The sequence below is a fragment of the Diadema antillarum genome, unplaced genomic scaffold (genome assembly GCF_040938485.1).
Source record: "Diadema antillarum isolate AM-2024a unplaced genomic scaffold, OU_Dant_1.0 seq00001137_RagTag, whole genome shotgun sequence".
Lineage (NCBI taxonomy): Eukaryota > Metazoa > Echinodermata > Echinoidea > Diadematoida > Diadematidae > Diadema > Diadema antillarum.
Window position 1 is genome coordinate 1,494,835 of NW_027271949.1, and position 12,580 is coordinate 1,507,414.

At 39.0% G+C, this 12,580-nt stretch overlaps 1 pseudogene; it reads left to right on the top strand.

Moving 5' to 3' along the window:
* LOC139744113 (neuron navigator 2-like) overlaps positions 1-12,580 on the top strand; it is a 367,146-nt pseudogene that overhangs the window by 178,628 nt on the left and 175,938 nt on the right.

The following is a 12,580-nucleotide window of genomic DNA, read 5'->3' on the forward strand; positions in this document are numbered from 1 at the left end:
TGTCAGCTTATTTCGGCTTCTCTTCCTGCGTGTTTAAAAACAGTTCATGCCTATTATATCCTTCCTCTTTTTCTTTTTTCTTCTGTGCTCTTGTTACAATCCAAGGGATTCCCATAAAACATTCCTCCCCCGGTAATCCTGTTAAAAGAGCATATTCCAGACGAAAGTACATACTTGAAATCCACGAGAGTGTAATGCGATTACCCTTGTTTTTAATGCTGCCAGATTATTTCAGATTCTGATATCCGCTTCTCTGTCTTGGTGTTATTTGAATTCTTGCCCGAAATGCAGTGAGTCTGTTGGGGTTTGTGTTTGTTGGGAGGATTGAAATGCCGCAGACAAAATGCGATAGTTTGTTTGTCTGTCTAGGTGTCTTGATGTGCAGTGGGGGGTTGAAAACCCTTCATAAGATATCGTATATCGGATTGAGACTGAAATTTGAACGTGGTGAGACATACAACCTACAAGTACTGTGAGCTCTTAATGTCACTTCGACTCAGATCGTCTTGATGTGAGTAAGGACCAAGCGATAAAACTCTCTGAATTGGAGAAATGTTCTTTAATAACATTTTCTTCTCAGTGTGGGAGCAGTAATGTGTGGAAATTTATGAAATTCAAGGTATAGGGGCATTGTTCAGAAATGAGGCTTCCACATCAGGGACATGAAGAAGAAAATGTTCGTAACACCAGTATGGCTACTCACAAGGGCTTGCCCTGTGTCTATGGGCTAGTCAAATTCTTTACAGGGCAAGCATGAGGGATGAGGGAGGGGGAGGAGTAAGAACATGCATTAGCAAAAAAAGTGAGGCCATCCAAAATAGCAAACAGATGCCCTTTGTTTGTAAAATTAAACTTGCAAAATGATAATTCTTTTCTAAATCATTAAATATATCTCCCTCACGTCAACTGTTGTGCTCTTAAAGTCATTAAGTGTTGACTTATTATTCACAGATGGCTGTATATGTGATTGTTATGTCCAGTGAAGTTGTGCTTGAATCATAAACTAGATCATTATATCTGCATGTAGATCAAATATATGATATCAAATTAAACATTAAATGTAGATCTGTTCTTGCTGCAAATATCTGTTTTTAGCAAATGCAGAACAAAATCAAATGCATAGATATATGTGTGAATTACGTGCAAAATTGATATTTCAGTCCTGTACATGGTTTGGAATTTGGAAGAATATCTTTGTCAAGCCCAGGGTAATCATTCAATCTTAGCACACAGGCATATCCCTTTTAACAGTGGATGTTGATGACAAGCCATGATGCTCCTTAGGATGTTTTTAATTTTTTGTTTCTTCCAAAACGGGATGGAAGTTCCGTGAATAGAGCTGAACATATTACTCTTGGTATATTCTCACGCGCATGTAAGCTATTTTTTGACACTTGAATGTTGTCTTGAAGGCAAGCCCATAGTTGAAAACATTTGTCAATTCTGGCTCCCAGCACCCAAAATATTTCCAGCCAGTTGTCAGTAGAGTCAGCCAATCGTACACATGATCATCCATCTTGTAATTGAAGTCAGGAGATCAGCTTGAAATGATTCACTTCCAACATTGTTTGCTGTTCTTGTTTTTGTTTTTTTCATCCACACAACTGAGATCAGCTTACCAAATAAAACGGGTGCCCAATCTCGTGCAGTCCCCTATACAATGCCATATACCTAGGGTGATGAATGACATCATTTTTTGTGGTATAATGGCATTGTTATGCTTTGTAGCTTAATATGTACCTACATTAACCAGTTGAGGACGGACTAATTTTGCTACAACACATATTTCCCATAGACACCAGACAAGTGTACTCTAGACTCGTCCTCAAGGGGTTAACACTCTTTTTTTTTCGGGGGGGGGGGGGGGGGAGTTCGGGAAGGAGAGAAGAATAAACACTTCTCTGTGATTACTACTGTAAAACATGATATATTCGCGGTACAAAATTTTCGCGAATTGGAGCCGACGGCCTTTTTCGTGGCATGAAATTTTCGCGATTTGCCACTGGCGCTCAATGCATATGGCGTAGACAAGAAATTTCGCGAATCTTGGCGCTCGCGAAATTCGCGAAATCAAAATGCACGCGAACATTCCTCGTTTTACAGTATGTTGTGTCCTTTACAAACCATGTTTCAGGTAATATTTTACTTCCATGCAGTGCATGCCTCCCAACAAAATTGGTGGCTCATTTTTTTCTCCCATCAGGCAAAGTCATCCACCTGTCTATGTTTTCATGTTGACATGAAGATATGATACTCAATACTGTAATGTATGACGTGTATGGTAAAGGGGACATACACAAACTATTAAAAAAAATCATTATTACGATGATCTCCACATTGATTCTCATAAACATTGTAAGGTACACATATCAACTGCAACAAATATTTATCATGAGATCTCTGGGTTACAAGCCAGTTTTGTTCATTTGTGCTCTAGAAATATTGCCGTGGTTATTGCCAAGTCGTTGCTGTGAGAGAGAGGGGTGGGGAGATAGAGATAAAAAGAAAGAGGAAGGGGAGAACGACCAAACATTATTATCTGCAACGGACCCATTATAACAAATATTATTTTCCCCATGAACTTGGCACCTTGCCTTGGCTAAATGTCAGCTTTCAAATCCTGTTAGACCATCAGTGGGTGATAGCTGTGTCTGTTACTACCTTTTTGTCCTCACCCCATCCTCCCCTGCCTGAGTGTGTGACACACACACTTGGAGAGTGGCTTATGTCTGTGTGTAAGCCTTTCTGCAAGGAGCTCCATCCCCCCCCCCCCACCCCCCATCATCATGAAATGTTGGAAGGAAGGGGGTAGATCCACTACTTTTTGCTGGCACAACTTTGAAATTATGTTGCAAGCTGATGAAACAATTCAGTGAATAAACTGTGATAAGATGTGCACCTTTAAGATCATGCCTTTGCATTTAGATACAGATGGATGTGGTATACAAACTAAGAAATGAGAAAGATGTGTAAGCATATGTGACCCGCTACAACAAAAGGATCCGAAAGTCGGGGAGGACAATTTCCTGAAAATCGCATGACATTATTCCCTTACTCTTCTACTTTAATTTGATATATAGCATAACTAATAAAAGTACTCGGTTGTGGAGATATCAATGATTTTATTAGCGCATGTCAAGTGGTTGAGGAAATCAGAGTTTCGAGAAAAATGTCTTGAAAGTTATCCATCCGATGCCATCGTGGTCAAATCAAGGGGAGGCAAGACAGTTTTCACTGCTTGGCAATAGAAGGTATGCTCCTAGCAACCTCCGCAATGTTCATTCAAGCTTAGCGCCAGCGGACTACGCACGACCAATCAGTAATCAGGATGTCACGCACCGACCAATAAGATCACTCCCTCATTGTTAGGGGCGGAGTCTAGCTGCGGCGCTAAATCCAAACCTTCGGACACGTTTCTGGTGCGTTGAAATTCGGAAAATCATGGCCCAGAAAAATGCTGATTTCTTGCCTTTTTTGTAATCATTTAGCTTCGAAATTTGGGCTGATGATAGACTAAACATTACCGCACAGAATTATGCCAAAAACAGAAATCTGATTGTTTTGACCAATTTTTATGGTGTGACTTCCAACTCAATTTTCTCCGCTCAGCCGTCAGCGACTTTGGGATCCTTTTGTTGAAGCGGGTCACATATACACACACATACATACATGCATACATACATACATACATACATTTGTACATACAAACACACACACATACACACATTAACACATGCACATACACATAGGCCTATGTGCATACATTTGTGTATGATTACATCAATATTTCTCAGTGATTATGTAAATCCAGCAGGTATAGTTTAGTACTGATGGATGTGGGGAGAGAGAGAGTAAAAAAAAATGGACATGTGAATGAATACACAGCCATCAAATCCTGGGGTAATTTTGGTGCAAATATTGCCTTTGCACTCATTGAATTGGCAGCTCTGAATTTTACTGTGTATTCGAAATTGAACAATGACCAGATATCCAGGATGACTAATTTTATTTTGTGAAGTTCCTCATGAAATAAGAAAGATAGTTGCAAAAATTAGTCCATATGAACAAGAAACAGGAAATTTGATGGACAGATTCACCCAAATATATATGTGTGGAGTGAGTGAACGCAGCAATATCAATAAACACATATTAAAGTGAAAGTTTGAGGAAAATCAGACAATCTAAACAAAAAGAGTGCTCACCGAATGTGACTTTACGACTCTTCTTAAAAAGAAGAAGAAAAAAATCAAATAACTTCTTGGAATTGAAGGCATGGCACAAATTGAAGTCATTGCCATTAGCTGACCTTAAGGTCAAAAGTTCAGAGCTTTCATCACAGGCTAGTTGAATTGTCATTGTCAAATGTCCATGAGCATGTATTTGCCAGGTTATGATTTTTTAGCTCACCTGAGCCGAAGGCTCAAGTGTTGTACTTAAACTTTTTACATTTTCATCTTCTTCTTGAGAACCCCATGACCGATTTTCACCAAACTTGGCAGATAGCATCCCTAGGGGGATAGGATCTCAATTTATTCAAATGGGCACCATACCCCACCTGGGGGCCCCCAGAGGGGGACCAGAAGTGATAGAGCTAAGTTAGTACTATGAGTTAGTACAATGATGACTGTAGTTTCAAGTTTGTTCATATGGCGGAATCAGGGGTGCCCCCCGCCCCCCCCCCCTCCCCCTTGGGACCCAGGGGAGGGAGATGGGAGGGGGTCCTAATTTTCATCTTTTTCTTGAAAATGCCATTATGAATTTTCACCAAACTTGGCAGGTAGCATCCCTAGGGGGATATAATCTCATTCCCATCAAATGGACACCATGCCCCACCTGGGGGGCCCCAGGGGGGCTAAATTGGGGCCTAAATTGTAATTTTTCATCTTTTTCTTGAAAACCCCTTTATGAATTTTCACCAAACTTGGCAGGTAGCATCCCTAGGGGGATAGAATCTCAATTCTATCGAATGGGCACCATGCCCCACCTGGGGGGGGGGGGGGGGGCACCCGGGGGGCCCAACCCACCCCCCAGTAAGGAATCTTTAAAGATTTTCTCTAGAACCAGAAGTGATTGAGCTAAGTTAATACAATGAGTCAGGATATTGATGACTGTTGTTTCAAGTTTGTTCATGGCAGAATCAGGGGTGCCCCTTCCCCCCTTGGGGACCCCCCCCCCCCCCCCTTTGGACCCAAGGGAGTGGGGTGGAATGGGTCCAAATGGCGGTGTAAATTGTACATGTTCATAATCTTTGAAAAAACCCTTGATGAATATTCACCAAACTTGACAGGTTGCATGCCAGGGAGTTAAAGGGATAGTACAGTATTGGTGGAGATGAGAATTGGGCTTTTAACTTTTTGCGAGATACCAAGAAAACACTTAGTATATAGTACAGAGCATACCATTTTAAGAGGAATTCAAAGTTTATTTGACGAAAATCGGGTTTGGAATGACTGAAACATCCAAAAACAAAGTAAAACAAAGCGATCGTGATAAAGTGTGGGTCCCACACTTTAGTAGAATCGCTCTTTTTTGATATCTCAGCCATTTCAAAACCAATTTTCATCAAATAAACGTTGAATTCCTCATAGAATTGCATGCTCTTTCATATTTCATAAGAGGTTTCTGATTATCTCACCAAAAAATGTTAGAAACCTCAAATTAGGTCTCAACCAAAACTATACGATCCCTTTAAGATCTCAATTTGTTCAACAGGGCACCATACTCCCATTTGGGGACCCGAGGGGACCTAACCCCCCCCCCCCACACACACACACACACATTAAGGAATATTTAAAATTTTTTCTCTAGAACCAGACTTGATAAAGCAAAGTTACTTTGTGTTTGCACATTGATGACTGCAATTACAAGTTTGTTCATTGCAGTCTTCCCCCCCCCCAAAAAAAAAAAAGAAGAAAACAACACAAAAACACAAAAACACAAAAACTCGGGGGGGGGGGGAGCAAACACACCTCCAAAATTAAGGAATATTCAATAATATTGTTCTCTAGATTCAAAAGTGATAGGGCTTTAAGTCTTTTTTTTTTCAAAACTGCATAGTCCAACATTCTATAAAGTACAGTGTACCTTGCAGGTATTTTTACCAGTGTGATGGAATATGCAAATGGATACCATGCCCCCAGCTCTCAAAGCTACCCCACTACAAGTTTCCAATGTTCTCAGGTAAGAGTCTGCCAGAATGCATGGAAGGTGAACTTGCGATACTCAGGTGAGTGCGAGACCCCCGGGTCTCTTGTTTTTTTTTTGTCATCACACCTAAGTAAATGCTTGTCCTTTTTTTTTTTACTTAAACCCGTTGAAGATGAGTCCCGAGTATACTCGGGCAGGTGTCTATGGGAGATGCGTGTTGTAGCAAAATTAGTCCGTCCTCAATTGGTTAAACGGTAAAGTTTGTAACTGTTTGCAGTTTCTAGTATGTCATTCCTAGTCCTTGAGACAATAATAAATGGATTCATTCATAGCTCAAACTAGTCTTGGTTCAAAATGTATGCTAAGATGTATGTGCTGAAAATAAATAATTATTTCAAGAAGCATAGGTCTTAGATCCAGAAAATTTTACAAATAGACCATGACCAATTGTGTCTATACTGTTATGAAGAAAAGTTTCTATAGAGCTACTAGCTCTCTGCATGGCAAACACATTCATTTTAGCAGCTGAGCATGGATTTTTTTTTATACAACTTAAAAGTGAGAATTAGGGTGCATTTGAGCGCTCTAAAGCGAACCAAAGCAAACTGAACGAAAGCGTAACGTGTACCGAACTGTGCCAGTTTTGGAGCGTTCAAGTGCTCTGTTGAAAAAAGCGTACCTCAAGAGTTATTTTTAGAAAAGGTCACGCACTTTTGTAGCAGAAATGTCATCCAAATGCACGTGAACTACTTACAGCTGTCCCGAACAAAGAGAATAATGTTTTTGCATTGTGACGTATGCGCATGATACGCGCAATTCTTTACAGCGAACTTTTAGTACCCTTTGGTACGCTTTTGGAGCACCCTTTGGTATGCTTCTGGAGCACATCGGAAAGTGGTCCACTTTTGGCTCGGTACAGTACGGTACGGTACACTTTGGAGTGTTCGAGCGCTCCTCTGGCGCGGGTACGGTACGGTACAGTTCACTTTAGGAGAGCGCTCGAATGCGCCCTTAGTTTCAGAGTTGCTGCAGATGTCAAGCAGTGTTTGCCAGACATTCTTTCCACCTCACTTGAATTTTAGAGTTTCAAGGATTGCCATTGCCCTCCCAGCAACCCCCATCATAAAAGGGGGAAAAAATTCTCAAGAAGAGTTATTCTTATTGAAACATTTATATAGCTTGCTGACAAAGTATGTGTGTCAACATGGCCAAGTGCCATCTAGACGACTTTCAGAGGTCTTGCCAGATCTTGTCAACTCGAGTTTCATTGTAGACTATGACCCAAGATGAAGTTGGCTGGGTAACATGGCAATGAAAACTTGCTTTGAAAGGATGATTAATCAAAGTCATGTTGGGATATCGATTTACACCAAGGCAGGTCGTGTCGAAAGGGAAATGTAATTGCCCAAAATTAGCTACACGTCTGAGCTCGGAGCCTGCCACTTACATCATTGTCATCTTGTGCCATACACTCGGCTGATGCTGCCATTTCCTCTGCGATACCCCAGGGCTATGGGACTTTAATTTCCCCGAAGACGGCTATTTGTATCGGTTTCAAGACATCACAAAATAACAATGTCCATTATGTTCTGTGAGGAGTAGGAATCAACAAGCACCCACCTTCTTCATTTCTTCTTTTTTTTTTCTTTCCTTTCATTCATTTTGTTTTTATGCCTCCGCCACGAAGTGGTACCGAAGGCATTATGTTTTCGGGTTGTCCGTCCGTCCGTCCGTCCGTCCGTCCGTCCGTCCGTCCTTCCGTCCGTAATGAATTTTGTGGACAGGGTAACTATCAAAACCTTTTGAGGTAGACTAATGAAACTTGGCATGTATGTGTATTAGGGGGTGAAGTTGTGCCTATCAACTTTTGGGTGCACATGCTCAAGGTCAAAGGTCAAAAGGTCAAGGTCAAATGCTTAAAATTGCACTATTTCCCCCATATCTATGCAATGCCTGAAGATATTTTCTTGAAAATTAGTGTATACATGTATTACCCAATTAAGATTCTTTGGTGAAAGTTTGGGGTCATGAGGTCAAAAGGTCAAAGGTCAAAAGGTCAAGTAAAATGTTAAAATTTCACTTTTTTCTCTGTATCTTGGAAATTGTTCAAAGTATCTTTATGGAACAAAGTATACATGCATGTACTGACTGTCAGTAGTTAGCTAGGGAATTTGGGGTTTATGGGGTCAAAGGTCAGGGGTCAAAGGTCAAGGGCAATACTTCAAAATGTTACTATTTTCCTTATATTTATGCAATGCCAGCAGGATTATTTTTTTAAAACTTAATGTATGCATGTACAGTTGTATATTACCCACTAGAGATTCTCTGGGATTTTTTTTTTTGCCAAGAAGGTCAAAGGTCAAAAGGTCAAAGATCAAGTGAAAGTGCTGAACTTACTACTTTTTCCATATCTCGGAAGCGGCTCAAGTAATCTTTAAACTTAGTACATATTTATGTATGTTCTGCCTGACAGTGATTCTCTTATGAATCAAAGGCCAGATGAAAATGATAACAATTTACTGTTCAATACAGAAATTGCACTTTTTCTCCATACCTTGAAAATTACTCAAGTGCGTAAACTTATGAAAGGGTCAAAGTCGAAGTTAAAGTACATGCTCTCCTATTCATCCAATTAAACATAGGTCAAGGAAGGTAAACATTCGATGCATTTGTGACAAACATGTCATTTTAATATTTTGCCAATTTTGTGAAAATGTAATCACACATTGTCCACATGTACTATAGACCTATTAGGAGAATCGTGCATTATGGCGGAGGCATACCAGTCGCCATAGCGACATTTCTAGTTTGTTTTGTTTTTTGTCATGAATTTACTTTAGAAAAGAAACAAAATTCCTTTGGCATCAGGGAATGCAAAAATTACATTTGTCACTATTACAATGATTTATGATTCCTTTCTATCATCCAGTCTAATGTTCCATTTCATATTCTACATAGCTGCAAAATTGCCTTTCCTAGCTAGCACAAAATCCCTCTCTTCTCTTGTACTTCGTTGTTGTTGTTGTCGTCGTCGTCGTCGTCGTTGTTGTTTTTAATGCACTGTACCACTGCACACAAGCAGAAACATAATCTTCACCCTCTATACCTGCATAAAGGCACCAATGTGTGTCAACTAGCAACACAAGATGGATCGAAGTGTAACATTTCTGGCATTTTATCAGCATGTTAAAATATAAATGTACCAGTATAGCTGCATCAATGTACTAACCACACACACAAGTCCTGGCCAATTTGTAAAAGACTGAAAAACACAAAACATATTACATTCATGCATATTATATGTGTATGCATAAATATGTAGTATTCATGACACCAATAATAGCAACTGAAAATCTTGTTATCACTTCAGTTGAAGTTATTTCATTGTTATTTTAGTGTCATTTGATACAGCTATGAGTGATTCCCCAATTGTTGTTGGATAGTTATTGGAAAGTGACTTTGCTATTTAAAGGGTGTGTACAGTTCTGGTCGAGGTGAGGATTTAGCTTTTAACATTTTGCGAGATATTCAGAAACCATTCTATGAGATGTTAAAGAGCATGCAATTCTAAGGGGTATCAAAAGTTTATTTGATGAAAATCGGTTTTGAAATGGCTGAGATATCCATAAACAAGGTGAAACAAAGAGATCTTAATAAAAGGCATAGCCTGTTGCCTTTTATTATTATCACTTTTTTGATATCTCAGCCATTTGAAAACCAGTTTTCATCAAATAAATGTTGAATCCTTCTTAAAATTGCATGCTCTTTCATATTTCATAAGAGGTTTCTCATTATCTCAATTAGGAATGTTCAAAACATGAATCCCCACCTCAACCAGTGCTGTACAGTCCCTTTAAAGGCCTCAAATGAGTCGAGTGATACTGATACACTGTGATATTTCACCTTCTGATATTCTGCCATCAAGAATGCTACCTTTTGCACTTCTATCAAAGAATACTATCAGAACGATCTCCTGTTGGTAATATACTATTGTTATCACCACAAAGATTGCTCTTAGTGTGAAAAAAACCGCACCCTCTGCTATTGAAGGTTCTCCCTTTCAGAAAATAGGGTGGTTTTTTTAACACACAAAGTGGTAATTTGTAAGCTGCCTCTTCAAGGACACAAAAGATATGAATTTTGTCAGCATTATTGATGTCTCTCCATCGAATAGTGGAGAAAATTTTGATAAAGAAGATGCTTGAACCATGGACCCTGGTGGTAGGGTCCATGCTTGAACCATTGGCATGCTGGAAATGAGATTGTCACATGATGAAATATTGACTTTGTAATGACATGTCTTTTGTGGTATCAATCCACACATGGGCAGCAGTGGCAGATCCAGGGGGAGCGCATCAGGCGCCCCCTCCCCTATTTTTTGTTAAAACAAAAGAAATTAAAAGAAAAAATGGGGAGAGGGGTTGCATGCGCCCCCCCCCCCCCCTAAATTTGTAAAGGCGCCCCTCTTTACGGAATTCCTGGATCCGCCCCTGAGCAGTGATTAGGTGTTTCAGGCCAGAAAGATGGTCTGACTGTCAAATGGTGTGAACATGCCCACATGCTTTACTTGTGGTTACTGAGGAAAGAGGAAAGTTTTTGCACCATCACTTGTGTGTGTTCAGACAAGTGAAATTAGAATTTGACATCTTTTTAATTTTGCATATATCTGTAACTTCCCTGAGAGTCAACATGTTACTAGAATTTGAATTGTGTCTATGTAGACAGCGTATTAAAGAAAGACAAGGAATTAGTTTCCTGTTTTTTGGCTTTCCTTTTTTTTTCTGGGTATTATCACACCATTCGATTGGGGGGGGGGGGGAAATTAATATGCTGCATGCCATTTATTGATACATTGGAAAGAAATGTTTCATGCACAATATCTTTTAACATCAGTGAAAATGAAACTTGCTGTCATCTAATCAATCTTTATCTTGTCTTTTCTCTTGTATTCTTCTCTTCTTTGCATCCTGGTCTCTTGCTGGTCGTGATGTACCAAAAATCAGGTGAGTAAATTATCAAATCAAACGGGAGTCTTAGCCGTTCATGTTTGATAGCCATTTATTACTTTCCACCATTAATTAACACTTCAGTCAGTGGTGTAACCATATGGAAATATCAAACGTAACAATATGGAAATATCGAACACAACAAAACGAGCAATCTTCAGCGCAGTGTCAAAGAAGATAAAAAGTGACACACTTCCCTTGTTATAGCATCGTTAGCAAGTACAGCTGTCTTCACGTTGCCCAGACTCTCAGTCATAAATGGCAACATCCCTTCAGTTGAACAATGTCATAGCAATATTTGTAAGGCACATTAACTTGATTACTGAAATGAGACAAGACAGTGGTTAAAGGAATAGCATAGGCCTAGTTTTTGTTGAGATTGGGATACATGCTTTAACTTTTTGTGAGATGATTAGAAACCACTCATAGAATATTAAAAGAGCATACAGTTCTAAGAGGAATTAAATGTTTCTTTGATGAAAATTGGTTTTGAAATGGCTGAGATTATCAAAAAAAAAAAGGAAAACAAAGTGGTCCTAATAAAATGTGGGACCCACTTCATCAAATAACCAAATCAACTTTTCATTTCTCTTGGAGTTTTATTCTCCTTGATATTTCATGTGATTTCTAATCATCTCGCAAAAAGTTCAAACCTGAATCCCCATCTCAACCAAAACTATACCATTCCTTTATATTAAAGTGGGACTAAGTTTTCCCCAGATATCCATTTTATACAAGAACTTTGTATGAAATTGAAGTTACTGAAAGATAAAATTCAATATATGCATGATGACATTCAACATTGAAAATGTTGCCACAGGTATTCCCTTCCTCTTATAATTACATCAATTAGATGGAAACTACATGTAGGATTGGACACTTTTCTTGGGGTAAGGGTCATACATACACTTGTCCCAATAAAGTGGCAGTGACGGTAACTGCATTTTTGCTGTTGGATATTCAGTTCTTCTTTTTGTGTAAGCAGACTAAGAACAAAACAAGAAAAAAAAATGAAAGAAGCCTAATTCAGTATTCTCAAGGCTGTTATAGTCATGCATATATTCAGGATATATTGATAATATGAGAGTAGAAATATGCTGTATTCTGAAGTACATTGACATTTAATACATCATTTAAAAAAAATAATGCTTTGTTGTGTATAGATTTCATTTTAAATTTTCCCTGCCAATAGCAAGGACAGCATATACCATACTATGAATAAGACAGTGTATCTGTTGTTCTGTTTGTTTGTTTGTTTGTTTGATTGTTTGTTTGTTTGTTTTTGGTGCTTTTACAATAGCATGAATGCTTCATCTCTGTACCAGCTTCAAAAGAAAGAGCCACGGCAAATAGTTAACTCAGAAACAGAATTGAGCCATACCTATATAGACACTATTGCTTTTAAAAGAATGCCAAGTTCATATACA